The sequence below is a fragment of the Eretmochelys imbricata genome, chromosome 2 (assembly GCF_965152235.1).
Source record: "Eretmochelys imbricata isolate rEreImb1 chromosome 2, rEreImb1.hap1, whole genome shotgun sequence".
NCBI lineage: Eukaryota > Metazoa > Chordata > Testudines > Cheloniidae > Eretmochelys > Eretmochelys imbricata.
In genome coordinates this window covers 159870771-159887401 of record NC_135573.1, presented here as the reverse complement: position 1 = coordinate 159887401, position 16631 = coordinate 159870771, and positions in this window count along the sequence as shown.

Below are 16631 nucleotides of genomic sequence, written 5' to 3'. Positions count from 1 at the left end.
CTGTGTCCAGCAAGAACACAGAACAGACAGACCAAAACCTTTCCGCCCCCCCACCTCACCCACCGGGCCCCAGATTTGAAAGTATCTTGTCCCCTTATTGGTCCTTTTGGTCAGGTGCCAGCCAGGTTACCTGAGCTCCTTAACCCTTTACAGGTAAAAGGATTTTGTGCCTCTGGCCAGGAGGGATTTTATAGTACTGTATACAGGAAGGTTGTTACCCTTCCCTTTATATTTAAGACAGGGAAGGTTCACTCTCTCCTGGCTGGGCTGTTCTTTTCACTCCAGTAATGCTACAGGGGCCTCCGGGAGAGGCTCACTCCCGGAGTCAGATACAGGAGGGGCAGCAGGGTCCAGGGAACAGGCGCTATTCCTGCCCTGCCACTGTCTGTTTGTGAGGCCTTGGCCTTGTCATTCCCAGGCTCGGTGCTTCAGTTTCCATCCTCACCAGCCTGTGCCTATTTCCCTGCAGCTTCACGTCCGTGTTGGTGCCAGTTGCACCCCCATACTACACAGTCTAAAACCAGCTCCTCTCTTGCAGGCACCATGACACCTGCCCTGGCTCCAGAACTGGAGACCCACCTCCTGAGAAATGCCCTACACGCAGTCTTCACTCTGAGCTCGGAGAAGGACACCACCAAAGTCCAGGTAGATCATCCTCCTAGTCCTCCCTGCCAGGAGCACGAGTGGCCTCTGGTCCCTGCTCCCTTGATTCGCTGGAGCTCCAGAGATAGCGGTGGGGTGGGCACAGATGGAACAAGCTGCAGGGGATTCCCTGGGGGATTTCTTCCTTCCTTCCTTCTGCTGTGTTTTCCCCAGCATCCCAGCTTCCATCCATAGCAGTTTGTCTGTTCCATATTCTGCTGCCCATGAGGCCATCCACAGAGACTTGCTAAGCTCATGGACCGAAGAGCCAGCTGTCATCCTGCCATGAATCCTTGCTAATTGCCTGCAGTGGGATGTGAATAAGAGAGGCCAGGATATGTGTTTGGGGATCTCACCAGCGCTTCCCAGAGACCCCTCTTCCCATTCTGTGTCAGGTGTAGCTCCAGTTTCCCTAACTCTGACCCATGGCTCGCCCTTGCTTTGCAGGATCTGCACAATGTCATGCCAGACCTCCTGGATGACATGCTGGGGATCCTGCTGGCAGAGTCCCCAGACACAGCCAGGCTCCACTACATCTTGGAGGTGAGCCCCCTGAGGTGGGCAGGAGGGCAATTTTACCTTAACTGTTAGGAGGACTGCTAAGGAGAGACCAGACAATCCATTTTCCAGTCTGTTGTCCCAGCTCGTCCTTGGTCGGGGCAGTCAGTGAAATGCAGTGTCAGGCCGTTCCTCCTCGAAGGACGGAGGAAGGAGCTGGGACTTCACCCAGAGCTCTGCCTGGTTCTGTTGAGCACTAACCACAGGGCCCCTGGCTGGCTTGGGGAGTAAGAGTCTGAATCCCACAGCCTGTGAGATCCAGTAGATGATCCTCAGAGAAGAGGCATATGCTAGGGAAACAGGAGGGCCCGCAGGGTATCAGCCATTCTCTCCAATCGGTGCTAAGATTTCTGGAGGGATTGTGCTCACAGTCACTCCCTTCATCCAACCAAGGACTTGAGAGCCAGGGTGGGGTGAGGGGTCTGTCTCTTTCCTGGTGAGCTGTTCAGGAATCAGGAGTTCAGGGAGGATGGAACCAACCCCGACACCAAACACTATCCCAATCTAGAGAGACACTGACAAATTGTGACCTGCAGGATACAAGCACCATCCTGGGGGCAACAATCCCCTTCTGAAGCTCTGTGATAAATGACTCAGATATTCCACCCTACACACGTTTCAGAGCCCTGTGGATGGGGAGGGGCTCATTTGCACAACTCGTGCACCTGCCTATTCATCCTGACCTGCCTCCTTCCCCCACAGCATGTCAATGTCTGGATCGTCTCCAAGGTGTCCCAGGAGAGAGTCTGGGCCATTAGGAGCAGCACAGCCCTGCTCAGATTCACCATCACCCTCCCTGAGTTTGACATAAGTGGCCTTTGACCCCAGCATCCTCACTCCAGGCATAGGTGGGCTGGCTCCGATGGGCTGTAGAATCTGCTGCTGCAGGGGCTGTGGGTTAGGAGTGTTCCTCTTGGGGAGACAGACAAAGTCAGAGCAGGGAATGAGTTAGGCTTGAGTCAAGTTCTTTTCCTGGTTAAGTGGTGACCCCAGCCCTTTAAGGGGACCATGCTCCAGCCCCTGCTCCAACCAAGTTCATGCCTGGCCTTCGGTCCCTTCTTGCCATCCTGGAGCAGTTCTAGGCTTCCTTGGGGGCAGAGAAAATGAAGGGTCTAGCTCTAGCTTCTCTCCCCCAGCATCTCCTGCAGAGGGGCTGAGGGGAAGGAGACTCCTGGCCCAGGGGGGACTGGGAGCTGACAGGAAAATGCTGATGGAGTCCTCTCTCCCTCTCCCTTCCATTAGAACTCAGCAGAATTCCCTAGGATGGGTCACCATGTGACAGCTGGCTCTGTTTGTCAGTGACCCAGATAAGGACATCAGCCGGCAGGCCAGCGAGGGACTCTACCAACTGCTGCTGCACCACAGGGGTAAGGAACCCAGCTGGGAAATAGGACCCAATAGGAAACTGAGAGTGACCGTAGCTGGATAATGGGACCCCAGCCAATTTATCTCAGACTGACCCCAGCTGGAGAATGAGTCTCTCTGTCTATTTCTCTGTTCTTCTCCACCCTCTGCAATTCTACTGGACTAGGGATGCAGCGAGGACTCTGCCCACTGTGCAGCCACCAATGGGATTGGAAGGACACAGACACTTCAAGCAGAGTGACAAATGTGTGTGTGTCTCTGTCTCCCAGGGCTGACCATCCATGAGGTGGAAGACCTGAGGTGCTGGGACTGGCACCAGGACAGTAGGCTCCTGGGCTACAGGAACACAGCCAGGGTGGGGGAGGTAAGGACACTCTGCCAGGGCATGACACGGCTCAGGGAGTGGGGCTGGCTAGGTTCCCAGCAGTGCCTACCTACTGGAGACAGGACAAGAGCCCACTTCTTATTTCCAGCTCAGAGTTCCTTATCCAGCAACCAGTGGGACAGGCTGGTACTAAAGGTCCCATGTTGGAACCTCGCTAGTTGCCCTGATTTGTTTGTCTGACATGGATCTATTGCTACATGGCCTAAGAAGAATCCCCAGTGGGTGAGTTAATGTGGAATTATGACTCTGGGTGTGTCTCTGCTCCGTGTCTCCTTGGCTGATACCCAAGTCTGAGAGAAGAGCACTGGGTCAGTGAGTCACTATTGCCTGTCCAGACCCAGCACTTTAGCAAGGCTAATGAATTACAAGTGTTACCTCATCATGGACTTATATTCTTAGGACATGGTGCTATCGCTCCTGGGAAGGGCAGGAGAGTCCCCTAAATGCCCTCTGTGAGCCTTTCCTGCCCGCCTCACAGGGCTGCACCCAGTTCCCTGTGGCCTAGTGTCCGTGTCACCTGAGCCACCACGCAGAGTTGCTCCCATCACTGGCAGCCTGGCAGGCCAAGGACTGACTGGTGATGGCGACTGACCAGGCAGGGCTGAAGCACATGGGAGGGGGAAGCTTGCCCTGTTGCTGGCAGGGCTGGGCCTGCTCTAGAGAGAACCAGAGGATTCAGTCAGCAGGGGCTGCCAAACTGCTCCATTCACGAGGGCTGCAATCCTGTGGCTTCAGCATTAGTCACTGGGATGATTTGGGGAAAGGCCTCAACCTCCACCCACCCCACTTCAATGTCGCCACAATCCCTCCTGCACCCCCTGCGAGAGCCCTCTCTCTGCCCTACCTGGGTGGGGGTGGAGGAGAGGATTCTGAGAACTTGAGCTGTGTCCCCAGGTCAGTTGGAGGTGGAACAGCTGTCAGGGGCACTGAGGGGGAGGTGGCAGGAGCTCACCCTACAAGGAGGGGGGTTGGCACTGGCGGTCACTGGGGAGGACAACAAGACTCCATCCTGGGGGTCAGGAGGATGAATCCATCCCTCAGACATGGGCAGCTGTTGGGTTGAAATGCTGCTGGTTCCAGGTGCCGTTAATCATCCCTGATTACTGGGGGGGTCTGAGTCTATGACAGGTTCTCATTCCCTTGCAGCACGAGGACGTCATGGCCAATGTGATGTGCCAGCTCCACATCATCTGGCACTTGCACCAGGTGCCCGAGGCGCTGCAGGGACTGTGCCTTGCCGGATGCCTTTAAAGATTCTCCTCCCATGTTCAGCAACTCCCGCTCTCTGCTGCAGGTACTGCTCTATCTCACTGTAAATAGGGGGCTGGCGGAAGGGGAAATGGAGCCCCTGGCACTAACAGAAGCTCTCTCCCCTCTCTGTGGAGCAGGGTCCTTCTCTTTGCCCCCAAAATTCCTTCATCTGGGACAGGAGCTCCCCTCACTCCCATTCCCATCCCCCCATTTTCTTGGCATGACCCCCATTCCATTCCCCCTGCTCCCAGACAGAGCTATCCCTGCCCCATATGGTGCAGAAGGCCCTTTGTGTCAGGGCTACAGCACGTCTGCCCAACTGAAGCTCAGAAAGGCCCACTTTTGAGGAGGTGGGGATGGGACAGAGGCTCAGGGCTAGCTTCACCTCCTGCCCTTTATTCTCCACTTGGCCCTTCTACGGGGTCTCAGATTGTGAAATGAATAGGAGCCTCCTTCCCAGCTGTCTTCCAGGACCTGGGATCTGTCACAGCCTCTAAATGGGCACAGCCTGCAGCTGAGACACCTCAGGGAGCAGTGGGGGCAGGTCACCTTGTCCTACCAAACCAAGCAGTGCTGAGTCTCAAAGAGGCTGAGAGGAAAGACCCTGCTCCTTCATGGAGGTAAGAGCCATTTACTCCTTGGGGCATGGGGGTCTCTTGGGGGAGAAATGGGATCCCTAATACATAGCCTGGCTGAGAGCTTCCCCCATCTCTGGATCCCAGCCCTGGGACAGAGACGTCTCCATCAGTGTTCCACGCTTGGTTTTTTCCTATGAAGAGGCTCCCCAGACATGTCCTTCTACCTGGACTCCTGAGAGCATTTCTGGAAGGAGGCTCCAGCCCCTCAAGCATGAAGACAGCATCATGCAGTCTCGTTCACATGGCATCTTGGTCCCTTACCCCAAACTAGTCATGGGAATGTATACTGTTTAGTGTTAATTGACCCCTTCACCAAATGGATAGAAGGGTACCCGACCAGAAATTATACCGCCAGTACTACACTAAAGATGCTATTAGAAAATGCATTTAGCCAATTTGGTTTTCCCTGGATCATAGATTCAGATCAAGGCATGCATTTCACAGGAGAATTAACCAGGCAGCTGTGCATAGCACTGGGAATACATCAAAAATTTCATGTAGCTGATCACCCCCCATCTTCTGGCTTGGTAGAAAGATCAAATCGTACTTTAAAACTGCGCTTAGAAAAGTAATCGATTCATCTGGAAAAAACTGGCACAAACATCTACCTCTTATTTTGATGGCAATTAGATCTAGTGTAAGTGTTCATGGATTTACTCCATATGAAGCACTCTATGTTAACGCCTGAACAATGGTGGATGCCAGGAGGGGTACACCCTGACGAGTACTGCCCCAGAACTGTAATGGACAATTACATAAAGTCAGTTTTGAATACTATATCAGAGGTGCAGAAAGCTGTTGCGATTAACTTGAACGGAAATATCCACAAAGTAGACCAAAGGTTAAATAACAACTTGAAGCATGTTGAATGGAACGTAGGGAATCACATTTTTTTCAAGTATTTCTCAGAGAAAAATCATCCTTTGAGTCCTAGATGGGTTGGGCCAGTAACCATTCTCAATAAAACCAGCCCAACAACTTACCTGCTGGAGTTAAAGTCTGGAACACACCGAGTTCAAAAGTGGCTTCATAGCTCACAACTAAAAGCATGGAAAGGAAACACCCATGCTGATCCCTCTGAAAGAGAAAGTAAAAAGAAAAGTGATCAAAAACCACCTTGAATTAATGATTAACACTCTCATGTCTTTCCTTTCACAGGTACCATAGGAAGCATGAGTGCTACTGGAAAACTTCTATTGTATATAGTTACAACATGGCCATACCTGTGGGCCAGGCAAGGTTTAACCATCAAAGAGAATGAACACTGGTTCTGTAAAGTCAATGAGAACCTAATTTACAAATGGAAGGTTCCCATTTTTGAATACAACGAATATGATCAAGAGGATACAAAAGGACAGGAAGAAAGAATATACACCCAAGAGGATTTTGAAGATGAGGACTATAATGAAGATTATGATGAGGAATATGTTGACGGTTACAAGAATCATAAAGGAAGTGTTCAAAAGATATCTGAAGTAAATCAAATGAGACCAAGGGTACCACTTGAGACCCCTACAAAGCCATTTCCAGAGTAAGGCCAGATGAAACGACAAGCTAAGTGCCACCAAGGGTACGCATACCCTTTAGATTTGGAATGGGGAGGGGACGAAAAGATGTGCCCGTAACTAAAGTTCCTCCCACACCTGCATATTGGATCATACCTGAGGATGTAATGATTGGCTTGGCCACTATCTATGCATATGTGGCAGAGGCATACTGTTACTTGGTAATAAAGGAAATTAAAAGTAACAATTCATTGGTATCATTCACTCTGCATGACAACCGAGTGCATGACCCAACAATGAACCCAACGGGGCAGCTGAAGTATATCAAAAAGTTATCCTATGGATGTGGTTGGATGTTGGATCCATCCCTTTTTTTAGGCTGCTCACAGGATGTAAAGGATTGGGATTCATCCAAATGCCTAAATCTTAAAATTAATACACCTTCTACAACAACTCCAGGACTCATAAACATCACTGCCATTTTGCACCATCATAATCTCTCATCTACCTCAGTCAAACTGTGTATCCTCTGCATGATCATGAATATTTAATTATGAATCTGTCCTGTCAAATTTGCAGAAAACAATGTTCTATCTCATTACATGGTTTTATTTCATCCAAGTTTTGTAAGTTAGGCGATTCAATAATATACCATAACATTACTTGCATGGGCACTTTTATGTTCAATGTTAGCACTTTGCACTCCAGACAATGGACAGTTAAAGGCCCATTTCAAGTAGAAACATTGTTTAAGCTAACTATTGCTCTGCCTCTGCAAGTTAGCTATGTGGGACCTTTTGTTATTAAAAAGGATGTGGCAAGAGTCATGATGATAGAGCCTCAATTTGCTCTAAAGAAAATTATAATGTCTATCCAACTTTCCATCATTCCACTGCACCTGCCTTGTGCACCTTATGTGACACCTCTGCTAATGGGATGGAGGGCATGGTTACAAGGGATTTTGCCACCCTCCACACAACAGAGGAAGCGAAGGGATGTTGTAGTGAAGGTACTTGCGGGTGTAGGGGCTGGTCTCAGAGTAATTAATGCAGTGGATCAGAACTTCCTCACCAAGAGAATAGGGGATCTAGGACATGACGTTTCAATCTTGTCAGAGCCCTGTCATTGGCATTGACGGTGCTGAATTTAATATTGTAAACATCCTTCCCTGCTGGTTAGATATACAGGAACAGGATCATCTGCAAGTATTGGGAGCTCTTGGCATCCTTCCCTTCAAACCTGTCCAAGGCATTTGCCTGTGTGGAAACCCAGTAATGGCTGTTAAGTGTAGCAAAATCAATTGTGCAAGATGGCCTAAATGGAGACATGCCCTTGGAGTTAAAGAGAATCATCGGAAGTAACTCCAATGAGTTTGAAATAAATCATCAGAGGTGGTGGAAACTCGTTCATTTTACATATTTCCCCCACAATGAACCTATCATAGCACTCGTACTTACATTGAAGTCAGCAACCGAGGAGACCATCAACCCTCTGGTTCCATTAGGACTCTTCACCAATCAATCCCTACTGCTGCCAATCGATGATTGCAAATGGGTACATCTCAAAGGCAAAGAATATAAGCCAATCAACCTACAAGTCCGTACCGAGCAGAAGGGGTTGGGCTACACTTGTACATCTGGAATATGGGAAGAAGCCCATGTGTGCCTAAACTCCCAGTCAGGGCCATGTAATTATGAATTGCACCAGCACTCCCTTAATAACCAGTCCGCCATAGTGCAAGTAGATAAACATTGTTTATGCATAAGAAGTTTGTGTCCGGTATTTACTGTAAATAGATTCTATAAAATTGTTAATAATTTCACTGTAAATATATGTTCATGCCAAATGTTTAGTTTAAGGGGTTGTGACATAAATGTCACCTTGCATGATTTAGAGTTGGAGGTTATTCAATCAGAATATCGTTTGTATGACTATATTGAGCCCATACATATTGGAGCTGACGTAGAAGCAATCAAAAGGTTATTACATCATAAACAGCTCACGTATTACATCAACGATTTAAGGTCAGAAGATCTTAAGACCCTCCTTACAGTCCATCATTCTGTAGCTAATATAAAGTGAATCCTTAAGAAGGTAAAGGAGGAAACTTCACCACCATGCTGGTGGGAAGGTATTTTTAGTACAGATGCAGGTGAGACACATGCTGCTTGGTTCATAATGCTTCACCCGATCATGGTACTTTTAATAATTCAATTTCTTCTGATCTTCTATGTAATTATATTAAATGTTTGGTCTGTGCAGGCTCAAGAAAGCTAAGAAAATATCTAAACAAACCCCTTTTGATATTTCAGCATTTAACGCTCTGATATAACAGCTTGTCTTAAAATACACGCCTATCCTCTTTTTTGTATTTTATACATAATGTTTTGTGCTAATATGTATAATAATGGGGTGGTTATTGTGATTGTTAATCTCAAATACCACCAAGGAGGGGATATGTTAGGTATAAATAAGTAAAGAATGTTGGTACTTTTCAATGTGTTCAATTTGCTGTCTTAATTGTATTTATGAGGTAATGTTATGTGAATCACTGTTTTTAATTAAATCCAACATGGAGTATATGAACTGTGACCCTTAGATTCCATCTTTGAAAGCTGACTTGTTTACAGTTAAGACGCTGGATTCCCCTGGCTCAAACCGGACAGAACCAGCTTTTCCTGCCAGAGCCAGCCCCCAACATTCCATTCCCTCAGAACTTTTCCCATCACAGAGACTATATGAGATCTTGTTCAGTGCCTGCACGGGACTGTCCATTCCACCGGCAGCGCGTGTACGGTCAGGTCTTCCCAACTCTCCAGAGCCAGTGAGAAGAACACCATCCATCCCGTAATGAGACTGAGGAAGGAGAGGCCTACCATCACCATCCCCACCACAGCAAATCCATCTTACCTGTGAAGGGTCCTGCTGCTTTCCTGTGATCAGCATCCCAGACGGTCTCTCCGCCTGTGACGAAGTCCATCAGTTGTCGGGACTCCCCAGTGGTCCTCTTCAAAGGCTTCCAATTAGCCAGAGAGAACATAAGAACATAAGAATGGCCATACTGGGTCAGACCAAAGGTCCATCCAGCCCAGTATCCTGTCTACCGACACTAGCCAATGCCAGGTGCTCCAGAGGGAGTGAACTTAACAGGTAATGATCTAGTGATCTCTCTCCTGCCATCCATCTCCACCCTCTGACAAACAGAGGCTAGGTACACCATTCCTTACCCATCCTGGCTAATAGCCATTAATGGACTTAACCTCCATGAATTTATCCAGTTCTCTTTTAAACCCTGTTATAATCCTAGCCTTCAAAACCTCCTCAGGCAAGGAGTTCCACAGGTTGACTATGCGCTGTGTGAAGAAGAACTTCCTTTTATTTGTTTTAAACCTGCTACCCATTAATTTCATTTGGTGGCCCCTAGTTCTTATATTATGGTAATAAGTAAATAACTTTTCCTTATTCACTTTCTCCACACCACTCATGATTTTATATGCCTCTATCATATCCCCTCTTGGTCTCCTCTTTTCCAAGCTGAAAAGTCCTAGCCTCTTTAATCTCTCCTCATATGGGACCCGTATGAAGGTCCTGGGCCTTGCATCTGTATATTGTGTCCACTGTGCCTAGAAATGGTACGGAAAGGTTTCTGAATTGGAGTATTGTTTGTTGTTTTCTCAAACACCAAGGGAGGTTTTGTGGGTCTGAGCTTTACGCTCCTAAACCAGTCACTGATTCACTGTTTTGTTTATGCTCATGTTTCTTCCTCCTATTTTACCCTGTTTCTGTACCTTTATCCTTAATATACTTATCTTTGTACCATATTACCTTGTCTTCTCTTTATTTTCACTGTACCACACAGGGTGGGAGGGACACGTCTATTGTCAGCAAATCTAACCGGTGACAGACACGGAAGAGAGTCGAATCTGCCCTTCTGAGAAAAGGGGCTTTCCTTTTCTATTTCCCCTCCTCTACCATTTCTAGAGTTTTCCCTTTTGAAGCGTTACCTTATTCCCCTTGAGGTAATAGCTCCCCAGCTCCACTTCTCAGAGCAGGACAAACAAACCCTTCATCTCCCAGAGTCCCGACTCTTTGACCTTCTTCCGATCAGCAGTGGGGTTTCTCCAGCTCCCTCCCCACACCCGTCAGCCTCTGAATGATGAAGGGCCTGAATGTCAGAGTCATCAGAACAAGCAAACTCCAGTTCCAGCCAGTGGAGCCTGTGCTTCCTCAGCCCCTCTGGAAATCAGGTCTGAAATGGGGAGCAAGGGCTTCAACCCAGTAATAGCAGGACTGGGCAGAGCAGGCCTGTAACAGGGTGCTTTCCCCTGGGCTGAAGAGCCTGGGGCTTAGCCAAGCTGATTACAGAATGAGCCCTAACTGAGAGTGACGGGGAGATTTTGGCAAACCAGTAAAGTGCCTGAATCATTATTGCTTATTGCTAATAATAGCCAAGTCAGCAGGCAGTAGATTGGTCATGCAGTGGCCTTAGTTTAACCAAGGCAGGAGGGGAGGAGATTTTGGGTGCTACAGAAAGGGCAGCTTGACCCCATGTCTTTCCTGCTAAGAATGTTGAAATAGCTGATATATGTATTTTAGAAAAACAGGAAGCTTGTCTATATGTGCCCTCAGGAATGTGTCTGTCAGGACCTCAAGGCATGCTCACTCTGAAATAAACACATCTGGTTAATTGATGATCAGAAAGAAACCTCTTGCTTGACCTTTAAAAACTGCTTCCTTAGCAAGTTTTCTTTAAGTGACATGTCATTGTATTACTAATGTATACATAAGGAGAAAAAGTTTGAGGTAGTTGGACTCTCCTGGAGGGACTCTTCAGGGACTCTCCCTCTGGGTGCATCTTGCGGTCTCCACTGGCAGACGTGCCACTCGAGAGCCACACTCAGCTTTGGTAATTATCAAGGGTTGGGGGTGTTTTACTAACCTGTTGTGGATGTGTGTAAGTGTTATGAAACTAAGTAAAGCTTACCTTTAAGTGAAAGCACGCTTGTGTTGTCCTGTTTGTGTCAGCCATCTATCGGTCGGATGGCTGTGTCTCCCTTGATTTATTTCCTGACACCACCTTGCACAGAGTAAAAGTTACCAAGAGCTTTGGGTTGAAAGAACCCAGGGTAACAAGAGGGACCATGTACCTTCCCCTAAAGAGTCAGATGTCTATAGTGAATTTAATGTGTTTTTAACATATAGTTATAAGGAACTGTGTTAATTAAGGTAATGTGGCTAATGGACCCTCTGATTCAAAAGGGAGCCTAGACAATTAACAGCTCTTAATTCCATATTTGTCACCCTTCTTCTTGTCATTGTGGCAAGGAGTAACAGTCACGAGGCGTCCAGTTCAGACCAGGAATGTTCACACCATAGAATGTATAAAAAGACTGCACGCCCGAACCGACGGGCTGTTCATCTGAGAGGCAGCCGGTATCAGACTTGTTTATGTGGGCTACGAGGATCACCTCTATTGGATCAAGATCTACCCTATAGATCTGGACGACAACTTACACCTGAGTCAACGTCATCTAACACTTGAGACAACCTACCTGATCCTGGTTCCAGCATTGCTATTGCCTGGGTTCCTGTACGTGGATGGTATGGTGTTCCTCCTGCCCTCAGCCATAATGTCATCCGTTGTGACACAGTATAGTTTTGGGGTATTTTGTTTAGGGTTTATTCTGTTGGAAATTATTGGGTTTATTCTGTTGGATGTAACAAAGGGGTTGTGAGGGACCAAGCTTCACGCCTACCTTTCTGGGGCAACCACAATTGCAGTTTACTGCTTCCTTAATAAATCTTTTAGGTGTTTTCGAAAAATATCTCTTTCTGTCTTTTCTTTATTAAAGTTAAGAGGGTGGTGGGAGGGATTGACATCTTTACTCCACAGGTGATAGATACTATAGGCCAGCTCAAGTACCTGACCTTTGTCTACTAGTTTGAACGTAACAGATTCTGATGACTGCGGCAGGACTGGCAGAGGAGTAGCTAACCTTTGTCAATCCTGACCTAGTGATTTTATTTAGTTTACCCTTTTATTTTGCATTGTGTTTGCAATCGGCCCAGTGACTTGGGGAGGGAATTCTACAGAGGGGAGATGAGCGGTTTGGATAGCTCTGTGGGCAAGCAGGCATCAGCTCGAATAGTTTGGTGGGCCTGACTTGTGGGCAGACATTGGGCTGTTGGGTGGCTAAGGTTGCTGCCACCCTTCCCAAAGCAACTGGCAATTGGGACTAGTGACCCTTTGAGGTTACTGGAAGGTAGTCCCAGGGATTGCCTCACAAGGTGGTGAGGAACGATCCCGTTTGGAGGGAGCTGACTTTCCTCAAAGTGGGAGGAAGCAGTCTGGAAAAAAGTCCCAAGTTTCAGGGAGAGGCTTGGCCAGCCCTCTGTCCCAGGGAAACTGAGCAGAGGCACTTTACAAGCGAGTCCCCTGCTTGTGCCGTTAAAGGGTCTCGGCTAATAGGAGTCTGGGTACACGGCTGCAGCTAGGGTCCTCGAAAGGACCTGGGGAGCTGTCAGAAACAGTGAACTTTACTGTGTTAGTCGGCGATAAGACGACTAAGGAGATGGAAAAAGTCTTCAGGATCTCGGGCTGGACAAGGCAGCTTAATAATACCTCACTCAAGTACTGTGTGTCATTATTTGGGAAAGGGTAAAACCCATGGCAGGACGGGTTGTTCTCTGGGGAAGACTCCCTCCAGAAGTTAAGCAAAACATGGGAAAGATACATGGTGTGCAAATCACAACCTAAAAAGAAAGCACAAAAAAAGGCTCTTATTTACAGTCTAGCCATGGTGAGCAAGGAGCTTGACAAACAAGCAAAATTGCTTAAAGACTCAAATGATCAAGCTCAAAATAAATTAGTGAGTAAAGTTCTGGACTTAGAAAAGCTGGCGATGAAACACAATGCCACAGCTGCTCAAGTTACTAACCAAACTATGCAGCTCACACAGTTGGAAGAACAGCTGCGAGACCTTAATGAGAAACTGATGACAGCTGAGCAGGAAAGCTTTGTCCTCAGTAAAAATCTAGAAGAATCCCAAGCCACTGTAAGTCAGCTGTAAAAAGAAGCAAAACGGTCTGGTGAGAGCAGTGCTAACTATGATGCCTGCCAGAAGAAGCTGCAGAAGCTAAAACAACAGCTTCAAAAATCATAAGGGGTAATTCATGCCTTTGAGGCAAACTCTTTGGCTGGATTTGCCTCTGATGGGTCAGAGTCAGATGCAGGCTCTGAACATGAACGGTTACCACCAACCTACACAGAGTATAACGGCTCGTTACCATCAGCTCCTATCAGCCATGAAAAGAGCCAGGAAGGGAGGCAATGACTCCCGTTCGCTCCGATAACCACCACAGTGGTTCAGTATAGACCAAATCGGCTACAAGAGACAAAATATGAGATTAAGGTTTTGTCTCCAGAACAAGCGAGAGCAATCAGGAAGCAAATAGGTCCCCTTAAAGAAAGTGCATTTGATTGGCTCGCTCAGTTGAGTAGTACTCCTAATCTCAGCCAGGAAGATGCAGTGACTATTGTAGTATATGGACGGTGAGGATTTCAATGCATTGCCCCATGAAATACCTCTGGGCAACATTAATGAAATGATTGACATTTATTTGGGGGTAATTAAATTGTTTTTCCCTTATGAAAACCTGATGGGGAAAGCATACGCAGAGATGCAGAAGCCCTCTGAGCGCCCTGAGAGCTATTTAGCCAGAAAATGACTTTTCTACTGGCTCACTGGGTTGGCTCCTGTGGTTAATGGAATAGTCAGTTATGATGCCCCTGAATTCCATGAGCTTTATGTACAAAGTTTGTTGCCAACGATAAGTCTGGCAATGGGTCTAGTGAATTCATGTGTGGTAAGCCTCAGGGAACTAGAGGCTAGGGCTCATGAAGCCTATGACCTGGGTAAGGAAGCTCACCGGGATCAGGTGGAAAAAGGAAAATAGCAGCATTTAATGCCACTGCTAAAACACAGGATGCAAGGAACAAAAATCCTAATAGCAACAAGGTTAATTCCAACTATAAGGAAGGGTTTAAAGAGTCTCCAACACCAAGAGTCCCAAATACAGATGGTGTGTTTCAAGGCACTCCTGTGGAGTTGCGGGTGTTCAGAAACATGTTATGGACAAGGCTATTAAAACATGAGCCATGGGCCCAGATAGACAGTCTACCCATGGAATAATCCTTCCTAAAACTTTCTAAACAGGAGGGAGCACACAATGAGGGAACAGTGCCCACTATAACCCAGGGTCACCATCTCTTCAGCATGCCTTCTGAGGAGGCCAGGTTCTCCCTCCCCCTGGATTTGTAGCCCCACTGACCAACGAGAAATGGGGGAGGCCAACAACAGATATCATGTTGGCTGGAGAGTTTGGTGAGTTTCAGCACAGGGTGCTGGTAGACACAGGGGCTTCAATGTCTCTTATTTGTACACATGCTGCACCTCAAGCTGGAAAGATCCCCATAAAGAAGATCAAGACTTTAGAAAGTTATAATCACAAGCAAAGTGTGGTGCTATTTATGGTGCCATTAACATGTACTGTGGGCTCGTTTAAAACTGAAGCTTCACTGGGTTTATAGGCCTTGGATGGCTATGGCATACTGGGAGTTAATATCCTAAAAGATCTAAAGGTTATCGTAGATCTGCCTAACAAAATGTTGTGTAAAAGCCCTAGTGAAGATTATGGACTTGTCATCTCTGAGGCACATAGGGTTAGCACCCTAAAGGTGCCAACCAAACTAGACTTACCAGACTGGACAATGACATAATGATCATGGTCAACAAGCCCAGGTAAGTTTTTGCTAAGGACAAAATGAATTGTGGTAAAATAAACGCTGCCATTAGGGTAGAAGATCCTGATCCTGAGCACCAGCAGCAGTACAAGTACCCGCTGGAGGCAAAAGAAGGCATTAAATCCACAATGGAGGCACCTGAGGCACAAGGGGTGCTCATTCCATGTGAAAGTATTTGCAATGCACCCATACGGCCCGGCTTGAAGGCCAACAGGAAGACGTGGTGGTTAACAATTGATTATAGAGCTTTGAATCATGTCATTCCACGCCTTGTCCCAGTTGTAGCAAAGTTCCCTGAAATTATGTCCCTAATTACATCAGGTTCACAATGGTTCTCTGTTATAGACATTTTGAATGTGTTTTTCTCAATTCCCCTCCACCCTGAATCATTCTACAAATTCGCATTCACATATAATGATCAGCAACTGACATTCACGAGGGCAGCCCAGGATTACCATAATGCTCCCTCGATATGTCATAAAATAGTTGCTGGAATGTGGAAGGACCTGCCACATAAAAATAATATCATTAGTTATGTGGACAATGTCCTGGTGGCAACAACAACCAGAAAACAGAACCTAGAGGCACTAAATGAGGTATTGCAAAGAATAAAAGACACTGGGTTTCTAATTAATCCCCCAAAAGCTCATCTGGCTCAACAAAGGGCACTTTACCTTGGTGTGGAACTGGACACTGAGGGAAGGAGGCCTGATGCTGCGAAGGTTGATTTAATTTGCAAACGTCCTGCATCAACAGATGTGTCAACGTTGTGCTCGTTCCTCAGGTAGTGAGGTTCTCTCTGAACTTTATTCATGGATACTCCGAGATGACATGGCCACTTCGTTTTCTTCTCAGGAAGAACCAGCCCTGGAAGAGTGAAGAACCAGAACAACAAGCAGTTTTTGACCTGAAGCAAGTGTTGATGCAAACCCCAGCACTCACGTACCCGCATACCACATAGCCATACCACCTACAGCTTGCCACAACAGACAAGGCCATCAGCTCAGTGCTGTTGCAACATGCAGGTACCTCTTTAAAACCAGTAGCTTTCGGTTCTAAAAATCAGACTGAGGTAGAGAAGCAATTCTCTGCATGTGAAAAAGAAATGATAGCTGTGGTGTGGGCCCTCCACACCACATAATAGGAATGTCTTCCATTATACTCAGAACGACACATACCTCTGTGCAATATGTACTGTCTGACAAAGCCAACTCTGGCAGGGTGTCTAACCCAAGGCTTGCCGGGTGGACTGTGAGTTTATTAAATCAGGAGGTGGAGGTCAAGAAGGTAACAACATTAGCTGCTATTAGCTTGCACTTCTTATACAAGGTCAGAATCATGAAAGCCCGTTCCTGGATGTCAAGATACCAACAATCAGGTAACCACTTAAATTAGAAACATGCTATGAGTCTGTCAAGCAAGCGGAGCGAGAATTATGGGCGGTGGATGGGGAGTAGTTTCCATCACGAGGAAAGACCAGTGAC